The 24,654-nt window shown below is 39.7% G+C and overlaps 1 protein-coding gene across 1 annotated transcript in view; it reads left to right on the top strand.

Annotated features, from left to right (window-relative positions):
- grik4 (glutamate receptor, ionotropic, kainate 4) overlaps positions 1-24,654 on the top strand; it is a 375,294-nt gene that overhangs the window by 91,573 nt on the left and 259,067 nt on the right. The window contains exon 2 of the mRNA XM_082179353.1: positions 19,667-19,816. The gene's annotated coding sequence lies outside the window, so the exon portion shown is untranslated. The remainder of the gene's footprint in view (positions 1-19,666; positions 19,817-24,654) is intronic.

Raw genomic sequence — 24,654 nt, forward strand, 5'->3', positions numbered from 1 at the left:
TCTGTTACTGCATGCCCTTTATACGTGGCCCCTCAGCCATGCTTTGGCTATGGGCTGAGGGATTGGCGACAGGTCAGTGAAGCGTGTCGCTGTGCCACAGCCACCTTAAGGACTCGGTCATCAAGCTAGTGCTGAAGCGGTCTCATATGGAGGAAGCCAAGCGGCTGCATCTGCCATATGCCCCAGGAGCCTCTGAAAGTTTCAGTGGGACCCTTTCTCACTTCTACATAGCACTGAGCTGACACACCTCACTTGAGAGATGTGCTAGACCGAGACCACCTCCAGACTAGAAAAGAGAAACTGAGGACCCAACTGGCTATAGAGCACTCGAAGGGTAGGACCATGTACTGATACTTCGTACCTTCAAACGCAAGAACACAGTAAGCTTGTGGAGCGGAAGGATAGAGATCTGAAGTACACGTCTTTCAGGTCGAACGCTGCAGACCAAGCTTGGGGACGGGGCATTGAAAATGCAACTCTGTATTTACAAGTGAACGGAGGCTTTCGAAAAAGGGCCCGTATTAGTTGATACAGAACCAAGATGGTCGTAACCCACCACATAATAAGGGTACAATGAAGTACAGGCTCTGAAGCCAAACTCCATGCCGGCTGGATGGAACGGCTAGCACGCGTCCTTTGCCAGTAGGACTGCGGCGCACACACACAGGACAGGAGCTCTGCTCAACACCTAGGTGTGATGGATCTCACTAAAAAATCTTTTAGGAGCATTTATGCTCAACACCTAGGTATGATGAATATCACTGAGCCCGGGCAGAAGCCAAGCGAAATGAATCGCAAGCCGGGTCTGAAGGTACCGAATGAGGCCAGGCTGGGCATCGGTTGGAAGCGTTTTAGACTTCGACAAAATCGGACCAGGGCCAGGAACCACAGACGTACCCGAGGTGGGGCAGCGTGGTGGAGGACAGTAATCCGGCTCTAGAGGTCCGAAGGCGGCCCGAAGCGGGATCTGAGTGTGCAACACTTACCTGAGTCCACTGGGTGGCAGGGGAAGCGTGAGAAGGCAGATGACCGGCGTCCTCAATGCACCCAGCTGCCAGCTGGCGAACAAGAGGGGGCTGAGGGGTGTAAGGCTTTACAGGGTCACACACCGTCAGACTAGCCCTCTTGGGGCCCAGGAACAGAGGAAGTTACTCTTCTTTAAAGTGTGGGTACCGCCTGCTCCGTTTTGGAAGCCAGCGGTGGAACAGACACACACACACAAACAAAGACTCCACCCGGCCCTCAACCGGGGGGAGGGAGTGGATGACCCACTCCAAAGCACCGTCCTCCATCCCTGAGCGGCCCGCTCAGGAACGCTTTCGCTGTCGCTTGCCACCTGGCTTGGCAGCACCTAGAGTGGACTGGGCGTCCGTACTGTGGAAAGAGACTGGAGGCTACTGCGGGGGCCCAGCAGAGCGGCGGCAGGGGAACACCCTCGGCGACGAGCAGGCGGAGGAACTGCCACCGGCGGCGGGGTGACAGCAGCGAGCCGCCAGGGCAGGATGTGCCGGATGGCCTCCGTCTGCACTTGGGCGGCAGAAAACTGCTGGGCGCAGTTCTCCGCCGCATCGCCGAGCAGCCCAACCTGGGATATTGGGGAGACCAGGAATCGAATCTTGTCCGCATCCGCCATACGGCCAGGCTGAGCCAACGATGGCGCTCCTGGACCACTAACGTGGACATCGCCAGACCGATCACGCACGGCACGACACTCGTGCCCCGGAGGGCGAGGTCGGATGCGGTGCGGAGCTCACCTATGAGCACACGGTCTGGACTACCCTCATGCATGTCCATGAGTGCCCTGGCCTGATAGACCTGAAGCAGCGCCATGGCACGCAAAGAGGAGGCAGCTTGTCCACAGGCTTTGTAAGCTCTGCACGTCGGGACGGGCGAGAACTCACAGGCCTCAGGGGGGAGATGTGGGGTCGCATCCAAAATACAGTGGCCGCCGGACACAGGTGCACCTGTGTCGCGCCAGACCGCTCCATTGGAGGGACAGCCTCGCAACCCTTCACCGCTCCACCGTCAAGGGTAGTGAGGGGGGAAAGCTTATTCAGACAGTTTCTGGCAGAGAAAGGTGCCGTCTACAACCTGGTAAGCTCCCCATGCTTTTCAGAAGGAATCCACTACGAGAAGACAGAACTGTCCGGCTTGCCTGCGCTTTTTTCACTCCTCCCCTCACTGCAGCCGCCTACTCTCGCGTACATTTCAGGCGAGGCAAGGCGCATCTCAAACAAGCCTATTGTTACTCAGATACCTTCCATAAAAATAAATATTTAGCAGCAGTTTTAACATAACTAACTTGTACTGCAACAATAAAACAATACTATAACGTTACCTTTCATAAAAAGTAAACATGTAACATAAGTTGCTGTACTTTTAATAAATAATATAAAATGGTGCAGAAACAATTTTCACTCAGAAATGGCAACACATTGAAATTTATATTTTCTTGTAAAACATATTTCAATAATCTTAAACTTTTTCAGTGTATATTATATATATCATAATATTATTTATATATTTTTAATACTTATTTTAAAACAATATTGTAACACATTACTTTAAAAGGAAAGTTCCTGCACTGCCAGCCACCATATATTATGTTTATCCCATAACTGGCAATATCTCCTGCTTCCATCTCTGCTGTCAAAACAGCACTAAATGAAAATGTTACACCGGTTTGTTCTGCTTCAGTTGACTGTAATTTCATTTTTATCTGTTGTAGTCTTGAGTTAGCAATGTGCGTTGCACACTGTTCTAAGTTGAAATAGCTTTGGTGACGACTGTCCTTGCAAGCTAATGCATGACCCTTTCACACACCACGCGTCAATTTGTTTTTGACCTTGTCCCACACTTGCTCTTGAGGCTTCCGGCTGCATTATAATCAGTTACAGTCCTTTGGATACTATTATGCATTTGTTAATAAGGTTAGAATATATTTTGTGACAAGGCTGTGTGTGATGTTACAGTAGAGCGGTCGAGTTGGCGTATCCAGTCTGTCCAATGAGATATCGGTCCTGTCCAGTTTCAGATTCTGATACATTTGCTTCCCTGGCTAGATGGAGCACAAGTTTACTTATGTAATGTACCGTTACAAGCATTACACACACACTATTTCACACACAGAGGCACAGAGAGTAAATGATAGATATGTGGGTGCTTTATGAGCAAATGCAGCCCTGGGCCCGTAATGAGCTGCAGTATGAGTTTGAATGAGTTCACTGCACAGAGCGACATTAATGAAACAGTCTAATGACATCAGCTCGAGCAGGGAAAGATAAAGATGACATATTGTCCTATAATAATCAAAGTGAACTTCAGCATTAATGTCAGGCTTGTGTTTTCAGGTCTCATTCGGTTGTTGACGCAGTTTCAAGGTTGCAGCTGGTGTGTATCCAGAAAGACGCAAATGAAATAAGTTTTTTTTTGCACTTGAAGACAGTCTTTGTTCTATCTTAGCAGGGTGCAGCAACAACTTTCATCATGAAATTTGCTGGTATGGTACACTAAATAGTTTTAGCTTGTGATTTTCACCAGATTTTTTTGTTTTTGATTTACTTTGCTGCGCCATCTGAACGTTTGTCTTCACATATTTGCATTTGTTAATCTTCAGTTTGAACAGACACCAAATTAATCGTATGAGTCATCATGATAGCTTTTCATCAGTTTGGATGATTCATTAAAAAAAGCACCATTACATACCACTTCAGATGAGTAAAATAGTATTTGTGGGTAGAAGGAAAGCTAGTGGGACAAGTGGAACATGATTTGTAATTTCCAAAATTAAACTTTTATGTTGTAATCCTTTTTTTGTATGTTCTAATAAAATGACGGATGTTATATTGTTTCCCCACTTAATGGAAATAAAATGTTTTTTCAGATTTTTCTGTCAAACAAAATTTCACCTGATTATATGGATTTGAAATGCTTCCACTTATACAGTGAATGGTTAATACGTTAAGCACGTTGATATGCGAATTTCAACATCTGCATCTGTATAGAAGCTGTGAATTTTTCGGTGGAGTTTTAGTGAGTCATTTAAATTTCCTCAATTATTGAAGCATCCACGCTTGGCAGTGCCTTGGTGACTATACACAACCCTCACCAAGGCAGCTATATTTGGAAAGAGACCTAGAGTATGCATGTGCATTTGGGAGCAGCACTTGTGAAAATGAGCTGTAAATGTAATCCTCAGTAGTACCGTGATAACCGCGATCAGCTCTCCTCGAGTCCTGAATGAGATCCATGGAGCCAATGCTGTTGCTTGCTGTTGAAGCATAAACAAGCTAAATTATGAGAGACTATGACCGAATCTATTTACATGAAGACGTGCTTGATGTGGTGAGCAGAAACCGTGTCACAACATTGACAATCTGCTTAATTAACAAGGATTGACGTAAAACCATAATGGGATGTTTGCTACAGTCATAAGGCTTCTAATCACCACATTTAATCCATCTGCTGGAGGTTGACGATGTAAATGTCCACATTTCTACACCGCCTACACTGGTGCCCTTATGTTGCATTTTACATCGCTGTTGTCTTCTTGAACATGCTGCATTGTGACACCTACGTTTCTGAAATTACCCATCTGGTGAGCTTTGTCTTCCTGGAGCATATCTCAAAGTTCCCCAGGCTGGAATGTCAAAGTGATACAGACTTTAGTTAAAACCGTCAGCCTATCTGAAAGAAGACTGCATTGACACAGCACACAGCAACTCTCATAGTCTCAGAAAATGCGGATATCTTGTGACATGGTCATTCTAATTGATTTTGTTGATACCTGACATCTGATTGGTGACACCTATGGCGGTGGTGCTCAATTGGTTTTTGCTTCAGGACTAGATTCTTCCAAAGATGAATTTGCCATGCCAGAATACTGTAGTTTAATTGGATGTATAGCCTTTGAAGTCAACATTTTCTCTAAGCCTATTTTTATTTTGCAGTCCTAACTTTGTATAACAAGATAGTTAATTGGACTTTACTATTTGCATTTAGCATTGTTTTGTTTTCCCTGCTATCCACGATCCTGTCGGAATAGATTTACCAGTTGAACCATTGAATTAGTGAGTATTACTTTGGGTGCTACTGCACTGCTGTTTTCCCATGTGGCCTTTCTCAGGGTTGTGCGCCTGTGGTTGGAGGTGGCTGATGCTGATGGCCCAGCTGCTGCCTGTGTCTGATTTAAGGCCCCGGCTTCAGGAAGTGGCTGCTCATGAGTCCAGGCACGTCACAGTCTCCAGACCAGAGGAAGTTCACTGCTATTCACCACTGATGCCTAAATGAGACTCTTCTGTCCTGCGATGGCTCTGGCACACACACCTCACTCTCTCTCTTTCACAATGTCAGATAACAGCACTTCCTTTTCTGAGACACTTCATTCTTATCATTTCCTGCTCCAGCTCTGTGATGAATCACTGTTTTTTTTTTTCTGGTTAGAGGCCCAGCAAACTAATTCTTCCTCTCTGGCTCCATACACTTTGGCCCTTCATTTTGTTTCTCTTGTTTAGGAGTAAATTTCTTGTGCATTTTAAAGAAAATGTGCTCTCCAAGAGTGACACAATTAATGCACAAATCGGTCCAAGATCTGTATCTATCTATCTATCTATCTATCTATCTATCTATCTATCTATCTATCTATCTATCTATCTATCTATCTATCTATCTATCTATCTATCTGTCTGTCTGTCTGTCTGTCTGTCTGTCAGCAAGATGACATGACCGTGTTTATTGCGTTTCGTCTGCGCGCTCTGAGACGCAAGTAGTTTATTATATACATGGGCTTTTCATACTTTTCTTAATGACAATTAGCTCCAGTTGATCAGGAAGTGACGATTTTGTTCTCTTCAACTCACTGAATGGAAACTGCTTTATTCGCAAATGTTTTGGCGATATTCCAATTTTGTCAGAATAGAACATTTCAATAGAAATGTCAGAAGTACTTGAACCAACTGTTATTTTATGTAGAAACTTAAAAAAATAAAAGATCTCTATCCATAGTGAAGCAGCAGGGAGCACTTCAAGAAATTCAGTTTTAGCTGCGGTCGATAACGGTCAAAATAAATGAGAAACGTTGTGAAAAGATACTATATAACAATCACAGACATTCCTACAGGATGAGATTTAACAGAGGTCTCCTGAGTTAGCTGAACATAAGTTCTCCCATAATTTTCTTTTTTTAGAATACTATTTAGTGAATTCAATGCAGTCTTACTTATAAGATAGTAGTAGTCCCATCCAAATCGGTCTATAGACAGAATAGGAATATAATTCTATTGTTTTCCACTGACTGAGACATTTTACTTCACAATTCAATATGTCCTGACAAGTTGCAAATGTCAGGTGAAGTGGTGTTCCAAATACTCCCTGCATGCATCAAAATTACGTGTGTACGCTCAGAAGTGCTGAGCTATTGCTTTTCGAAATTGATCTGTGCTAACTGGCCAGCCTCTCCATCTCTGCCTGTCTCTGTTACTCTCTTCTCTGTTCCATTCAATCCAATAGTTCATCAGACGGTCCCAGCGCTGTGTCCGTGCATTACCAGCATGACATCACTATTTCCGATCCTCGTGGGATGTTTGAGTTGATGACTGTGTTTGTGCCTTGTAGCATTCACTTCTCTTTGTGTCAGGTAACACATTCAGTCACATCCACCTGGGGAGGACGACAGGCTTTAAGACAGCCCGTGAATTCCAATGGCTTTATCGGTCCCCTGCAGCTGGCTTTGGCTTTTTCCACCGTATGGTCTCCTCCCACAGCACATTGCATATGCCTCTTCAATTGGGGCCATGGCTCAGGCTGATAGTGAACTGTATTCCTTCCTAACTGGAGGGCTCCCTGCACCCGCCGTCAATCTGGCAGTGCGCAGCAGATTGGCTGGTGGTCTCACTGCAGCTCAGGATTCATTCCACTGGCTTATATTGTGTCATTCTATGAATTAACAATGAAGATTGATGACACCGCCACACAACAGTGACAATCAGTCCAGGCTTTGAATGTGACTCGGATTTCATATATTGTGCATATGTGGAGCGTGTGCGTGTGAGGTAATCGTGTGTGTAGGATAAATACTGTAGAATTGAAGTTGGAAGCAAAATGCTTTTACCATCTTTTATCTTCTCTAAGAGTGATGCTCTATTCAGTAGGTTTTTGTATGTTTCATTTTGGACTTTTCTGTGGAGTGTGGAGAGTATTTTTATTATACTTATATACTTAATTTTATTATACTTAATTTATTTATACTAAACTGAGCTCTTTTTCACATCTTTTTCCACCTGAGCGGACAAATTCTCATAAAATTCTGTCAAAAAATAGCGAGTATCCTAGTAAACAGTCGGTTATGTCTTAAGTAAACTTTTCAGAAAGTAAATGCATGTGTACTTTATACAGTATCAGTATATTGGATCCGTGCATTGTGTCTTAAAGTGACAGCAGCCTATCATTCTTCCTGCTGTCTGTTTTTGATGTTAATCAAACAACAAAGGTATAAGAAAAAAATCACTCACTGTTCTTGACTGAATAACTTTTGTAACTTTAATAGTTTCATTGTTTAATTGTTTAACTTTAATTAATAAGGATCTTTAATTTATACAGTGAAGACTATGCAGTGTAATGTTACTTTTGATTAGGCTACCTTATTAAATTTCTGTTCTTGGAAACTTCTGTCTACCTGAAAAGCACTGAATATTTCATTTGTATCTTTGTTATATTATATTTATTTGTGCTTTTTCTTGTAATTTGATTGTGTTCTTATTTTATTACTGTCTATTTACTTGTCTTTAATAATGTTTAAAATGTATATTATGTAGGCCAGTAGTTTTAGCTGTGGTATCATAATTGGAATAGAGAATTTTTGCTGGTGTCTCTCTCTCTCTCTCTCTCTCTCTCTCTCTCTCTCTCTCTCTCACTCTCTCTCTGCGTGTGTGAGAAACGCGACGACGAGACATGTGCCTTCACACTAGAGTTTAGGGTGCTTGACGGAAAACTCTCAAGCGCTCAGTCAGTGTTCAGCGAGTGAAAATATATCTATGCTAAACTTATACTTGGCATCTAACACACACACTGGCGAGTAAAATCTAAGAATTTATTAGCCAATTAATAAATTGGTCATTTTTAATCAATTTTACAACTGTAGAACATGCTGCAAAGTAATTTTATTTTATCCTCCCTTGTCTGTGGAAGTGTGTATGTGTTAGAAGAAAATCCTTAATTGCCTGGTTAAAGTGAGATATCAGTACTGTTTCTGACAACTGTGAGGCAAAATCAAAACATGCCCGCCGTGAGGCGAAAACCTGAATGAAGCGGCAGAGCAGAGGTGTCTGTCTGGCCCTCTTCACATTTAGTCCCGCTATAAATGTGTGAATGAACACCTGTGTCTGCTGGGAAACTCATTAGAAGGTGGAGTGTCTCTGGGATTACAGATGTAGCAATTATTTTTGACTGCATTCATTAGTATTACTCCTAGGCACATTAAACAAAGACACAATTATAATTTAGCATTATAATGCATTTTTATGTTACTACTCTGTCTGCAAAGGCTCTTGTTTTTTTATTGTTTATTATTGTGATATTTACCAGTAGCTTTTGAAGTATTTCTTGGTGATTTTCAGAAGACTTTCGAAAGTGATAAAGAAGTGAAATCTAGAAACTGAGTTATCATTCATATTCATACACAACCGTGTGTGTGTGTGTGTGTGTGTGTGTGTGTGTGTGTGTGTGTGTAAAAGTATTTTATGCTTACCAAGGCTGCATTTATTTGATATTATTATTATTATTTAAAATAACTGTTTTCTACTTTAATATTTCTTAAAATGTGATTTATTTCTATTTCTATTTCTTTATTTTGATGGTCCCTTTAACACATTCTGTTGTCTAGAAGTAACATTGCACCTACATGTCTACTAACTCTCATTAGAGTATTAGTAGAGTATTAGTAGACTGGTAGGGTTAGGGTTAGAATAAGTTGACATGTAGTTGCAAAGTTACTTATAGTCAGTAGAGTGTCTGTTGGAGGACCATCACAATAAAGAGTTATCAGATATTAAGCAGACAGTACACTAAAACTCTAATGAGAGTTAGTTGACATGTAGTTGCAAAGTTACTTATAGTCAACAGAATGTTCAAAAGGGACCATAAAAATAAAGTGTTACCACTTTGTGGGTGGATCTTGGGCGCTGTTGCTATTATACCGGTGGGATAAATGACTCTTGCACCCGACGCAAATCTAAAATGCGTTGGTCTGAAGTAGCTTCATTTTTCATAGGTGTGGTTTGGGCGTAACGTGAAATAAACCAATCAGAGCGTCATCTCACATTCCCTTTAAGAGCAGGCGCGCTTGTTCCTATAATTGCTATTATAACGGTGGATTTGCCAGGCGCGCGCCAGGAGCGGTTCACAGCCGAGGAGACCGACGTTCTCGTCAGGGCTGTAAAAGACAGAGAGGTGACATTGTATGGGGATGGGAGAAACCCACCCAAATTAGCTTCGGTTAAACAGGCGTATGATAATTTGGGTAAATGTGTAAGCTAGATTTATGCCTATTTTTCAACACATTCTCACACCCAAGGCGTCACTTTTTGTCACTTTCAACCATGCTTCAATATCTGACGCTCAAAGCACCCTTTAGCGTCCATATGTGACGCTTCGGTTATGGGTAGGTTTAGGCGTCATGTAACTGACGCTTTCGGAAGCGTCAATATTCGACGCACAAAGCACCCCCTAGCGTCAATATGAGACGCTTCGGTTGGGTAGGTTTAGGTCTGTGGTAGGGTTCTGCGTCTCATATGGACGCTAAAGGGTGCTTTGAGCGTCAGATATTGAAGCATGGTTGAAAGTGACAAAAAGTGACGCCTTGGGTATGAGAACGGGCTGTATTTTTTCACATCTTCATGGACACAACAATGATTTCCCTCGTGTGTTAATATTTTTCCTTGTAATAATGTAGCCTATGATTTGCAAAAATGAAAACTGCTGCTTCTGTGTAGATGAGAGAATCAAAGTGTATGCGCGTTGTGCACACGCGCGCTACATTATGGCCATGCATGCGCCCTCAAAATAGCATTTGAATAACATGCGCAACGCGCCACTGACTTTAGACTAGGTTTTTCCTGGTCTTTGGCGGAATTGTTTTCTAAACCTGCAAAATAGCACCAGGGAACGTTTGCACCGGAACACGCCTCCTCTTTTCGCTGAACCGCCTCCGGGAGCGCAAGTTCATTCCCTAATTTACCCTAATTTACCCTAATTTACCGACGTGCGTCTGTGGAGCGAAAAGTCCACTGTGCGCGGGTGCAAAATAGGAATGATACATGCGTCGGTGTACAAAGTCAATTGCGCTGGGTGCAAGATAGGGCCCTATAAGTGTCTTTACTGTCACTTTTGATCAATTTAATAATGTTGCTGTCTTATGCAGTCAATGTTAAAATTAACATAATAATTTGTTTGGTTTCTTTTGTATGATAAAGAATTTTAGTACTGTGTAGTTGCCTCTTGATGTAAAACTTTCCTAAAGCAGAACCAGTAGTGAACCGCTGTGTTAAAATGTGTTTTACAGTCACTTGAGTATTACAGTACGTTCCCTAAATTACCCCAGCAGAACGTACATGTCAAATAAAGTTGCATTGAATTTTGTCTAATCAGAAATCACTGATTTCATTGAGACAATGCTAATGCATTCTGCATGTTTGATAAGGAACAGGCAAATGTGATCCGTTAGATTAAATTTAATCTGCTCTAAATCCCCTTCAAGTGGAACAACAGCATGAATACCAATGTATTATTCAACACGACAACAGCCAGGATTTTTCCCCATTACAGCTATTAACTTAATTGCCTTCATAAGAGTTTGCTTGTGAAGCCTAATGAACATATCTGTAAATTAAAGATGTTTGATTGGGGAAACAAAATGTTTACTAGTCAGACAGTGAATGACATGTTCTTCAGTAGATAATACGGCTCCCCGGTCCCGCCCCCAAGATATTTCAGGAGTGTTTCTGAATCCCTTCAATCAGACCACACATCTCCAGAACCTGCCACGGAGAATGAGAGCTGGTTTCATCTCCAAACCTCAGACACTTTCCTTTCAAAGCACCATTTATGCCTGTCAAAGCATATTTATAAAGATTTCCTTCATTTAACAGAACTGCTTGGCATCAAAAATACCAATTGAAACAGAAGCCATTTGATTTATGAAATGAAGTCTCTCCATCTACTAATCTGACTAAATGGACTAGCAAAATAAACATCCCAACTTATTCACTGTGGAGCCACTGAATAAATTCTTGATGGTCCCACGCAGCCAGAAGATTCTCCCCACGGCGGCGTGGACATGAATTTTCCTCCTCCTTGAATATCACAGCTTCATTACTTCTATAGTGTTGTATTATATGGTCTGCTTTCCCCATCATCCCACACTGCTGTCTCCTCTCCAGCCCCTCAGCCATTGGCATAACTTTTTTATCTTTTGTGAGTGCAGGGACAATCGGGATGCTTCATTGCCTCTGATGTGTTTCCACTGGTGGTTCGAGGTATAGAGGAAGTGAAATGGCGACAAAGAGAGAGAGATAGAGAGTCAGTCCCCAGTGCACTTGTCTACATTGCTGAGTGGGAAGGTGGCACTGCGGGAGCAGTCAAACGGTGTCACTGTCTCACTCCTGCCTGGGGAAAAAGGACATGCTTTATGCCTTCAATCTCCTTAAACTGTTTTCATGTGAGAGAATTTTCATTTGATGTATCAGATTGTGTGCGTGGTCTCCCCGAAACTTCTAAATGGATCTGCACCTCTGATCTTTTTTTCAGTTATGTATAGACAAATTAATACTTTTTTTTTTTTTGGCAGGGAAAGAACTTTGAAAATTGTGTTTTTGGGAGGACAATTAGGACTCTCCTTGGAGACCTGACAAAATGTCAAAGATTAAAGAGAGTACTTCAGGAAATGGTGGTTTGCAAATTAAATTAGAGCTTTTAAAATTTTAATGAGATTTTGTGGTTCAGTGTTGAATAATGCTAACAAAAAAAGTACCACATTATCTTGAAGGGCCATCTACCAAATATCATAGTACATAAATATATGGTAATTATTAACATATAGCATGGTAGATCAAAGCATTGTTAAATAATCTGGTAAGACAAGCTAGTTTTTGATGGATTGTTGAAGCCTAACATTTGTCAAACTTGTTTTTACTTCAAAAATTAGTATAACTCACACTCTTTGTTTTGGTATTGTGTGCCATACTGGTTAACAAGCCTGGTAATAATAGTAATAGTAGTAGTAATATCTGTCTGAATGTTTATTTTATATTATATATTAATTTTCTTATTAATTAAAGTTATATAAAATATAATATTTAAATATTAATTTATATTAATATATCATATTTTATTTTTTTGCAACATTTTATGAACATTATAAGCTTTGTTCAACCTGTCAGGGAAAATCAGAATTTTTTTTGTTGAACTTTTCTTTTATTTCCTATTGTCAAGTGCAGTCATACAGTATGTCACGAATTAACATTTTGATGGTACAGTATTGATGGTGCAGTAAAGTGTCAAGGGCAAGTCTACAAATAGAATAGCAGTCCATAGATGTCTTCCATCCTAACAAAAGTATATGTGAGGGGAAAGATCCTTATCTCTGCAATACCACATATACATTTGGTAGATAGTACAGAATTTTTTACAATACAAATGACCATTGGTAAATAAATGCTAAATAAATAAAATAAAAGTAAGAAAAATATAGTCTGCATAATAGTCATATCAAATGAAAATGTTGGGCAATGGAAGACCATTTATTTAGGAATACATGTGCTTTCAGTTGTAATAATGCCATTGTATGCTCCATGTTATAAACATCTTGGATTCTTTCCCTCCATTGTGCAACCGTTGGAGGGTGTGGCTTCAGCCAGGAGGCTGTGATTACCTTATTCACTATTAAAGAAAATCAGATTTTTGTGCATATCAGATTGGAAGCCGAGAGTAAACAGCAAAAAAAAAAAAATCACATGAAATGCGATTTGAGCTAGATTCATATGTGGGTTGAAATCCTTTTATTATACTTTCTCACGTAAGACGTACATATGTCAAACGTTGTTATAGGAAACATGCTGAAGAATGTCGCTGCAGAAACAAGGTTGTGTTGTTGCAAATGCAAAACGAACAGAAATTTACAATAGTCTATAAATGGATACATGTTTTGAGACCAGTGGAGATGACAGCATGGAATAAAGCCTACATATTGTCATGTTGTAAAGGCCTATTAGACAAATATTTATTGCAAACTCAATGTTGCTGTGTTGTTGTTGTAGTTTTTGGTGTATGCCTACCAATGCAGATATTCCCGAAAACGAAAGAGAGCCATGGGACACACAAATCGGATCTGTACATATGGACAGTCAATAAGATTTCAGTCGATTACACAAATAATCGGATTTGGACTGACAGTGTGAACATAGCCTTAATTTCTAATATTCCGAAAACACTGTCCTCTATACATTTTTGTCAAGTACTTAAGTGAAATAAATACTGAACTTGAATGGCAGCTATCTGATAAAATCAAATAAACATTGAATATACAAAAAAGTTTGACATAATTGGCTACTCAGGGTCTGTATTTTTAGAGCAGTGAGCTAGACGCTAGACTAGATAGACAAACTTTTGGTGAGTTAGACTGGATATACATAGACTGAGTTGTACATAAATATTTGAATGTTTTAGAATTGACTGTATCAGAATTAATAGTATAATTATTTAATCAATTCATCTAATGCACAGAAAGCATAATAAATTATCAATTCTAGGAAATAAATTATCTTCCTGGCCAAGAAAGAATACCCTTTTCCAACTAAAGTAAATAAAATACTAGCATAGTAATAGCATAGGTACAGCTAGATCAAGATGTTTAAGTGACTGATCTTTTTGTGAGTGGCAAACACAGAGACAATAAAGCGTGGATATAATGGTTTAATAAACGAAACTATGGTAGGCTATACACACAACTAAACTAAGCAAAGATTGTATACAGGACAAAAAAAAAAGTAATCAGTTAACCACAACCAAGGCCGCTTTAATGCACGGGCTTACCTGGGCTGAAGCCCAGGGGCCTCCCAAGTTCAGGGGCCTCCCATGTTCAGGTTCATGATGAGCTGAAAAGGTCATATTGTTTTAACTTGTCAGATTTTGTCGCTGTATGTCGCTAGTCGCTTGTGGGCGTTGGTAGTGCTGTCGCTCTAATGTTATTGTTATGGTGCGTTCACACCAAACGCGAATAGAGCATCTGGCGCGAGTGATTTCAATGTTAAGTCAATGCAAAGACGCGTTTACTCGCGTCTAGAGGTCCCGCGGCACGAATGTGAGGCGTTACGGTGCGTGTCCACTACAGCGGCAAAAGTCCGCTCAGTGCCGCTGGCAACGCTGTAACGTCTCCGCTTTGGGGTGTGTCTGTTGCGAGTGTGTTTAATCTAAGTTTTTTTCAACACACGGACAGTATCATCAGCGATGCACGCGATTACATTTAGAAATAGACAAGCTTTGTTTCCAAATGTACCAAGCAATGATCCTTTCAATTTTATAAACCCAGCCAATATAATCACAATGAACACATCCAAAATAAAATCTTTAACATGTATATAACAACTGACAAAGCGTCTAATTTGTAAACAAAATGATTTACGCACTAAATCCAGCATAAACTCACTGAGACTGTCGACAGTTTCTTTTCCATGCATCATTTTATTATATCCATGTTTGTGGTTAGTTACAGTAAATCATATAAAACAGTGAAATAGCCCTTGAACTCTTCTGTCTTGCCTGCACTGCACTCGAGACGGTGACGGGAGCTGAGCTACACTGAAAGGCTTCTTTCCTATTGGTTGTCGCTCGCGAAAATCGCTTCTCATTTGCGTAAAGTTGAAATTTAGTTGCTGTGTGTGGTTGTTAAATAAAGTGTATTGTGTTTATGTGCTCAGTGATATGTTAATAACCATATTAAAATTTAAAACAATATAAAAAAACTCACTGTTGTAGGTCTCGAAAGAAATGAATGCATTCTGTGATGTAGATTACCTAGATATTACACTTTTTTAAAATGAGACTCAATAAATCGAGGGGATGGGGGGCCTACAAAACCTCTCAGCCCCGGGGCCTAACATTAGGTTAAGGCGGCTCTGACCACAACCTACGAGAAACATCAAAGAATCAGGGTCACCTTGAAGGGGCACAATAACTTAGAAACGCATCTAAAGGCTGTGAATGGGTACTTGCATTGACTTTGGTTGCTGAACAAGTCCAGATGCAGGAGATTCTTGATGATTTTGCCAGAGTGCGCAAAAGCGTTTGTTTGGGTTCTTGGGATGGTCCACGTTGAATCCAAAGAAGTTAACTTGAAGATGAAGTTGCCGGAAGGTGACAGGAGACGTCTCAAAAGAGATTGAGCAAAGATCTGAACTAATCAGACACTCTTAAAGTTCCTATCAGTTCACACCCATTTGGACCAATTAAAGATGACCGGGAGAAAGCCTTTGTTCCATCTTATCCCTATTTGCATGTTTATGGTGGCATGGAGAATTTGTGCAGGGTATGGTAAAATATTATGATTCATTTTATCATAACACATTTTACACCCATTGATTATAAAAACACGTCACTCCTCTGTTCATCTCTCTACACTGGCTACCTCTCGCTGCTCGCATCAAGTTCAAGGCATTGACGCTTGCTTACAGATCCATCACAGGCTCAGCTCCCTCCCACTTTCACTCCTACGAGTCTACATCCCTACCAGACACCTACGATCGGTCAACGAGCGACGTCTCGTGGTTCCATCACAGAAAGCCACAAAATCACTTTCCAGAACATTCTCATTCACAGTTCCATGCTGGTGGAACGCTCTCCCCACCCTCATCCGGAATGCAGAATCCCTGACAACATTCAAAAGACAGCTAAAAACCCATCTCTTCCGTGAGCACTTAACCTCATAAAAAAAAAATAAAAAAAAATAAAAAAACCGATGTTTTTCCCTTTGAAACATCACTTATCAGGCTTATGCTACTCTGAATAATACCTGAACTTCGTATTTTGAGCACTTCTTGTGTTGTTGTTGTTTTTTGCCTCTTTATGATGACTCGCTTAAATTAGTCCTAATTTGTAAGTCGCTTTGGATAAAAGCGTCTGCTAAATGACTAAATGTAAATGTAAAATAAAATCAAAACGGTCTTTGAAGAGAACTGGTTTGAGGACCGATGACAACAGGGGAGAGGGGGAAGGTTTTATGATGTCTAGAGCATTTTTATTAAGTCCACTTTTTACATCTGATTAAATGAGAATGTTAAATGCAAGAGGGCACTTGCATAAGCTTGGCTCTAGTTAGTCTAGTTACTTATAAATCTCACAGGTGGGAGCTATCGGGAATCCTCAGGTGGTTGTGATGCTAGTGTTACATGATTGGGTCATCATAAGGAAGAGTTTTAATCCTCATCTGAGAAAGGGCAACATTAACATGCAGTAAGGTTACATTAATGTTCATCTTGTAAATGACATTTACTTTCTCATTTAGCTTAAAATTATCTGGCAATATTGTGCAGAGGCATGTTTAGAATGCTAAGGAGCATCAGATGTCTCTGTTGAGGACAAGTAACAAATCCATTTAGATCCACACATAATTCACAAATAAGATGAGACTTTGACGTGTACTTCTTTTAAGGCAGTGAGATTTAAGGTTGCATGTTGCCCCTCACAACACAAAGTTGAATGGCAGACAGATAAATATGCACAAAAACATTAGAGCTAGAAAATGTCATGCTGAGGTAGTGGAGAGAGAAAAAGATTAGGCAAGGACAATTTGAAGGCAAAAGCTACATATAAATAGTAAGGAAATGAAATAATAAATTGTACTATTACTCAGCCTTGCTTATATGCCAGAGTCTCTCCGGATGCTAAATTTAAAGTGCTTTCTCTTCAACATTGATTGTGGAAGGTCATTTCAAGTTACAGAATACATGTATTTGTGGTTATGTAATAACTCCATGTAAGTGAAAAGATTTAACAGACGTGTGAAATATTTGCATTGCTTGATTGCGAAACATGCCAGATCCTTTTCAGGGAGGGAATCCAATTTGGTTGTGCCAAGTATTTCAAGAGATAGTCGTGTCAGCATTTACTCATGTTGTTCCAAACCAGTATGCTGTTTTTTCTTCTGTGCAACAAAAAAGGATAAATTGTGGAATCAAATTCCAAATAAAACAACAACAACAAAAAACCTTGGAGAGTTGCACTATTTTTATGATACTTTATGATAATTTATTTATTATACAATATATCAGAATTGTTATAATTTTTTTAAATTTTTTTTTTTTTTACAAATAATATATTTATATAACTCATGTATTATATTTTTTTATATGGGTTGTATGGTATATTTATGGTGCTTTTTTGTCCTTTTTGGAGTCTAAAGGACCGGGTATGCTTAATTTTCACAGTTGAGTGCTCGAGCCTTTCAAAGTATACTCCTTTGGCCGTGAGCACAGAAAGACGCATTCGCTGGGCCGGTTCTAGCCCTTTGGTTGTCCTAGGCGAGATTGAGATTTGCCCTGTTAATTGATAAGTGTTTATTAAACTATACAAACAAAAATGCTCTTATAGTCACTCCAAAACAAGCAAATTATGACTTGAAGGATCAACTGTAATAAATTGTTCACACCCAAATGCTACAAAGAATGTTCAAGGATATTTCTATCATCCTACCACATAGTTGCATTGTACAAATACATTTTATTTGACCATGTAACCACCACTACTATTATTACTAATCTATTAGGCTAAGGGGGGTTCGGGGGCATGCCCCCCGTAAGAAAGTTTTGTGCATTTTAATGTTAAATTCATCAATCTGGTGCATTTTGAGAGTTCAAAATTAAAAGCTCCAACCCATATTCAGTGTGCAAATTGAACAAAGAAAAATTCAAACCTCTTTCAGTTACAGTGTCTATTTACATTACACTACTACATAATAATAGTTGACAGTAATAGCCATATATTGTAAGACAAATGCACTGAAAAATAAAGGAAACTTTCATAATTAGTTTTGTACAAATTTCTATACTTGAAAGAGATAAGCACCTTATCTTTTATTTTGACGGAAACTGCATCAAGCTTTTATTTTGGCAGAAAACTTGGTTTACAAACGCGTCTCATTAAATTTCTCGTAAATTGCGGTAATCGTCAACTATGCAGATGTGGAAATAATGCGTAACTGGGTAATGGGTTCCTATTTATATATAATGGGTTACCATACTGTAAAAAAATATGGACGACGCCCCTTCGCTCTCTTCCATTGGTGAGAAGAACTGAAGCCGCCAGTGTCCCGATATGGCGCTGACATCTTGGGGCTTGAGTTTGCGCAGTAGCGATTTCGGGACCAGACCTGCGCAGTAGTGAGCAGGAAGTAAAGCCGCGAAATCAAGGCCCCGCCCTCACTCTCGGTGTGAAATAATTAATTATAGAAATTTAGATATTAAATTTAAAGCTCCAATCTCCTCAGTCCTCCGAAAATCCCCCAAAAAAGTCTGTTGGTGCTCCAGTGACTACTTCGCTCAGAGAACCTGTCAATCACAGCTGTCAATCATGACGTCACACCACCGTTCTGCTTACCGCGGACTCTATACTTTCTCATCTCTCTCCTGATCCTCCTCACTATCATCATCAGCCACTGGAGCTGATGAAGGTCGGAAAACATATTTTGACACATTTTACAGCGTCTGCTTGAAGGGCCGAATGAGATGTATCGGCCCAAAAAGCATGTCAGCCCACTGGGAATCTCCCGGTAGTCCCGATGGCCAGTACATGCTTGTGCACAATACTAAGTACATTTATTTCGTTTGACACCTTAATGGCTGAGATGAGAAGACTTACCTCTATACTGGGCTTTCTTTTTATCTTCTTCCTTTCTCCGTTTTCGTCCCTGTGCACCAGAGGGTTTAGACCGCTTCATTTTCGATCAACGCGCCAGCAGCTGAGCACTTGCCTACCGTAACGTAATGCAAATACCGTAACGTAATCCCCCCCCCCCATTAGGAAATGAACGACAATAATCATCAATTCAATCTAATAATCAGGTTGACAAGTAATTAAACGTGTGGCTGAGGGGGCGCCTTAGGATGATCATGTTTAATAAACATGTTTTATTTTGCTTGTCATTCTAATTCTATGATTAATGGGAAGTAGGCCTAAGGGCAACACTAGAGGGCGCCTGCGTCCCCAACACATTTGTTGCCCTAGGCAATCGCCTAGTTCGCCTATAGCAATCACCGGCCCTGCGTGTTCGGCGCATGTGCACTATCTAGTGGACTTTGTTTTCAAGCACTCAAGTTACTCGCACTCGTACCGTTCGTACGGACCCAAAAATGTACTCAAATAGTGTTTGCAGACGTCCGCGGACCACCCTGATGACGAAAATGTAGTCACAATGACAGTGCACGGATCGTCTCGAAATGCGAATGGCAGAATTATACTTTGGGCTTAACAGTCCCTGCTTAATTGCTGTTATATGACGAGAGCTTTATAAGATTCATATTGACATTTTTCTTTTTTGTTGAACTTTCCTTGTGATGCACACCAAGAGGTGGAGATACTTCATATGCATTGGCATATATACCTGATTCCCTGTCTCTTCCAACAGGTCCGCCCCCCAGAGTTTAGTGGGTTAAGGTGGTGAGTGTACTGGACTCTGTGATGTGGAGTGCTGCTCTGGATCTGAGTGCCCACTACTAGACCATCAACTTCCTGCGCCTCAAGATGGATTAGAGCTTCACGCCTCCGGAGATCAAAGGTATGAGATATATAGTAATGAGCTTCAGCTCCGCTCCCTCCAATCAGACCTGCTGTAGTGTGGAAGCCCTGTTCGTGTTTGTCTTGAATGCACCGTGGATGGCTATTACTGTCCGTTGAATATTTATGAATGTGCCGGAGAGGTGAAGGAGTGTTTGATGTGCTTAATTGTACTACAGACATTACATTTTTCTAGGCTCGGAAACAATGATGGACTGCAAACAACGCTTGTCCGCTTCAGCACTTAGCTTTTTGTTTGGAAACCTGCCATGTTGTGCACACAGAGCCATATGAGCTGGCCAGAATTATTGTGATTATAAATGTAGCACAGATTTATTGCTTGAGGTGAAAGAAAAAAAGAGAGGAGAACAAAGCTGCCTTGAGTCACAAACTTCTCCAGTAACCATGGCAGCTAGTTTTTTTTGACATGCATATAGCTGTCAGATCGTTTATTTGTGTCTCTTATTTTCAATTATGTTTCATATGTGCACCTAATACATACTTAATTCACCATTAAAATGCAGAACCCTTACAAGATAAATCAAAAGTTCTCTTTACAATTATCTTTTTTTTTAATGAATTTCAGCGGCTTGAAAATGAGGTTTAGAAGATTGTTGGTGTTGTACAAAAGGGGGTTATTGGACAAGTCAGCGATTTATTGGAAAAAGGAAGCTCACAGAGGGAATATGAGAGAAGGGCCGGGATCATTCCGTGGCCTCGCGTATGTCCCGCTGTGCTCAGTAAAAAGAGAGAACTTCAGAGAGCTCGTATGTGCCATGTTCACACTTACAGTGATTGTATCTGAGTGGCTGTGTTTTTGGTCGCACAACTGATCTTTCTTTCTGGTAAAAAAAGTATACGGTAGAGTATATTGGTTATTGTTTGATTTTTTTTGTGTGATTTTTTTATTATTTGTATGGGTTGATAATGAATATTTCATTAAATTTATTTTTACATTTAGATTACCTTACATCATCTTGGGTTCACTTAAAGTTTTTTTAAAGGGAAGCTATCCCTATCCCAACCAATAATTTAAATTCTGTCATCATTTACTCACCCTCAGGTTGTTCTAAAGCTGTATGGCTTTCTGTCTTCTGTGGAACACAAAAAAGATGAAGAATGTCACGGGTGGTTGCAGGAAGGCAGACGAAGATGAAGAATAAAGTAATAACAAGTATAACAATACAAATAGCAGCCAGGCATGCATGGCAACACACACTAAATGCAACGGTGTCCGGACAAACACTGAGTGAACAAGAGGAACTTAAACACACATTTTGACTAACTAAAATCTGAACAGCTGTGATGATAGAGTTAGTGTCCATAGTAACAAATGAGTGGCGGAAAAATCAAACAAAGTAACACATATGATTAGAGAATACAAACTAAAAGTCCATGAAAACTAAACAAACTGAACATAACTGTGACAGTTGGTAACCAAACAGTTTTGGTTAACATTGACTCATTGACTCATTTCTTATAATACCTTCTTGGTAACTTTATAATAAGGTTTCAATTGTTAACATTAGTTAACTACATTAGTTAACATGAACTAACAATGAAAATTGCCTAACATTAACAAAAATGAAGAAATGCTATAAAATATGTGGGTATTTAGCTAATACATTAACTAACATTAACAAATGAGACCTTGTAACGTATTACTATCTTTTATGTTCCACACTCAGAAGACAAAAAGTCCTACAGGTATGTGTTTGGACACGAGGGTAAGTAAATAATGACAGAATTATAATTTTTGGCTGAACTATCCCTTTAAGAATGTTACAGGTAACATTGGACTATATGCATTTTTATGTTTTACTCCAATCCGTAGTCATCGCATAACTGCTCATTTGCATAAAGTTATACTTTTCTTACCTTTGTTACAGTGCTGGACATGCCCACATCACCATCACGTCACTTATTTTGCTGAAACCTGGCAATACTTATTGAAACTTAATGATTTGCTGACATACTTAGAGCTCCAATAGTGATGTGATGCATGGTTTCACTACTGCCTGGAATGGACTGCTATACTGTAGCTACTATGGTCTGCTCTTTGTGTACATGTCGTTATTGGATATAACTTTCGAAAATGCATCGTTAGCTAGTAATGGCAACACCTCATAAAGTAGTGCCAAGGCAAAACATTATTGGCTTCTCACTTGAGAAAGACTGCAAGACTGGAAAATAATTGCTGCCTTGTGGCTTCCAATGCAACTAACTGTTTCTTTTTCTGCTTAAATGGTTACTTCAATTTGTAAAAAATTTTATCTGACACACAAGTCACGTAATAAACTATTTATGTTATATGAACCAACTACAAAACAATTGTTCTCAGCTTTTGAAGCATATGGGTTTTACAGGCCTGTTTACACCCGGTAATATTGGCGTCTCAAATGTATCTCCTGTGACTGGTTGTGAAGGGATTTTGAGGGGAAGGTCTCTGATTTTTTTATATATTTTTTTATAAAGCTGCTCGTATCTGTCTACATTTTTCGGCCAAAACAGGACTGATCAGCATTTACGATCCATCCTGTATGGAATGTGGTAATATGTGTTTTTGACTAACTCTGAAATGAATGTTTTTTTAGTGAGTGAGTCGATCTAGGGCCGGGTGATATATTCACGTGAATATTCACAATACATTCACAATGAGTTTGCTGTTGATATAAAATGAAGCAGTATTCTGAGTATCATGATCTGTCTGTAAATAATAATAATCACTATTAATGTTAAATATAATTCCTCTTTGTGTTCCATTTAGTGAAAGCTGTCTTGATTACTAATGATTTTGATTGAATAAAATACTGTAGAGCTTTTAAATATCAAGATATCAAATGTACATTAAATGTACAAAGAAGTCTCTTATTTCTGTTCAAGAAACATTTCAGGATTCTTTAATGAATAGATTGTTCAAAAGACCAGCATTTATTTGAAATTGAAATCTTTTGTAACATTATAAATGACTTTACTGCCACTTTTGATCAATTTCATGCATCTTTGCTGAATAAAAGTTTCAACTTACTTACCAATTTACTTGAATATTGTCAAAGAAATATTGTTGTAAAACATTAAATATTGTTTCTGTATCACTCACTGTTTTTGACCCTTTTACATCTTTATTAGTGCTGTCCTCGTGTGATCCGACTGTACTTGGAAAACAAATGCTATTGTAAATAGGTTCTATGCCATTAATGAATCCGAAACGGTGATGTTTTTTTTCTTTTTTTCTTTCTGAGCAGTCGTGTCTTTGTGCTGATCTCCTTCTCTCTAGGTTGTCCGCACTGGGCTGATTCTGTTTCGCTCTGTTTTCATGCGGCTCCTGCGCTGATGCAATAAACATATTTGTGCGTCTGTATTCATGACCGTTGTCTCCCTCGAAGCCACAGTTTCCCTTCGTCTTCACTTCCAGTCTGCACACCTGAAAGCTTCAGATAAGCCTCACTGATGCTTGTCTGCTCAGGAGCAGATTACTTTGTAAACTGCTGGCACAGTGGAGAGGAAACAAGGGAAGGGAGGGAGGACTCGGCTGACCTAAGCAGGGTAAACGACTGCTGGGCTCTGGTAAAGGGTGGTGGTGTCTGTGAGCGCTGGGCATGTTTGCGATGCCCTATGTGTCCCGACAGTGACTGAGTTCACTGACTCTTCTTGAATGCTGTAAAATCAGCTCTTTTACTGCTGCCATCACACCTTTCCACAGCTGTTGGCTCTTTATGCCCCAAAGGGGTGAGCTTTGTTGTTAAAGGCGAGAGAAAAAGAGAGGGAAAAAAAGCTCCACAATCTAGTTAGCTGCCTTGATATTTGCCTTCTGCCAAAATATTGCACCTAAACTTAACTAAACTTGGAGTTTAAATAAACTTTGTTTCTAAGTTAACAGCACAATGCATCCTAAATATGTACCGAATATATTTTTTCCCTCACCAGCACTTTCTATTAAGAGTCCACCACTCTCTGTTCTGCGATAGAATACACAACACTGTCTTACAATTGGGCTAAAATGACGTGTCTTAGGCATCATAATTTAAAAAGGTAACATTTGCTGAATTTTATTTATTGCTGTTTTGTTCTGCCATGTTTAATGTCAGACAGTAATCTTGATTTAAAAAAAATATATTTATTTTATTTAATTGCAAACCATCTGCGTATAGTTTTGTAAGTATCTACTGTTCAGTAATAAAAAAAAAAGAAGAAGAATACTTTTATTCAGCCAGGATGCATTAAATTGATCAAAAGTGATTGTAAAGACATTTATAAGGTTACAAAAGATTTCTGTTTCAAATAAATGCTGTTCTTTCTTTGCCATTACAGGAATAAACTACATTTTTAAATATACTACAATAGAAAACTGTTGTTTTAAATTGCAATGATATTTCACAGTATTACAAGCAATTTGTTGGAAAAATAAATATTGTAAAAAGTGCTGCACTAATACATTTGAGTTGACCCGAAAATTGTGCTTTTTGGGGGTTTATACATAAAACAATACTATAATATTATGCAGAAAAAAAAAACCATTTAGTGTCTATCATAATTAATTATGTTATAACATCATAATTAATCCGTCTACATTTTCGTCTATGTTGCCTTTTTAAGTTGCACTCTAGGATTTGGAACAAAAGCCAGTGTGCGTTGTGTGCATGTGACACAAATTTATACTTTGAGGCTCTGCTAAAGTTTCTCTAGGGCCGCACTCCGGCTTTCATCGTGACTGGCACCACATCAGTTGGGCCGCATTGGTATTCAGCACGATTTGCTCTTGTTTAAACAGCAATGTCTGTGTGCAAAGTTGTTCCAATATTTGTCTTTCTAGTTTTGAGAATGTCCAGCTGTTTTGCG

Source organism: Leuciscus leuciscus (genome assembly GCF_965113295.1).
Source record: "Leuciscus leuciscus genome assembly, chromosome: 9".
NCBI classification, from domain to species: domain Eukaryota; kingdom Metazoa; phylum Chordata; class Actinopteri; order Cypriniformes; family Leuciscidae; genus Leuciscus; species Leuciscus leuciscus.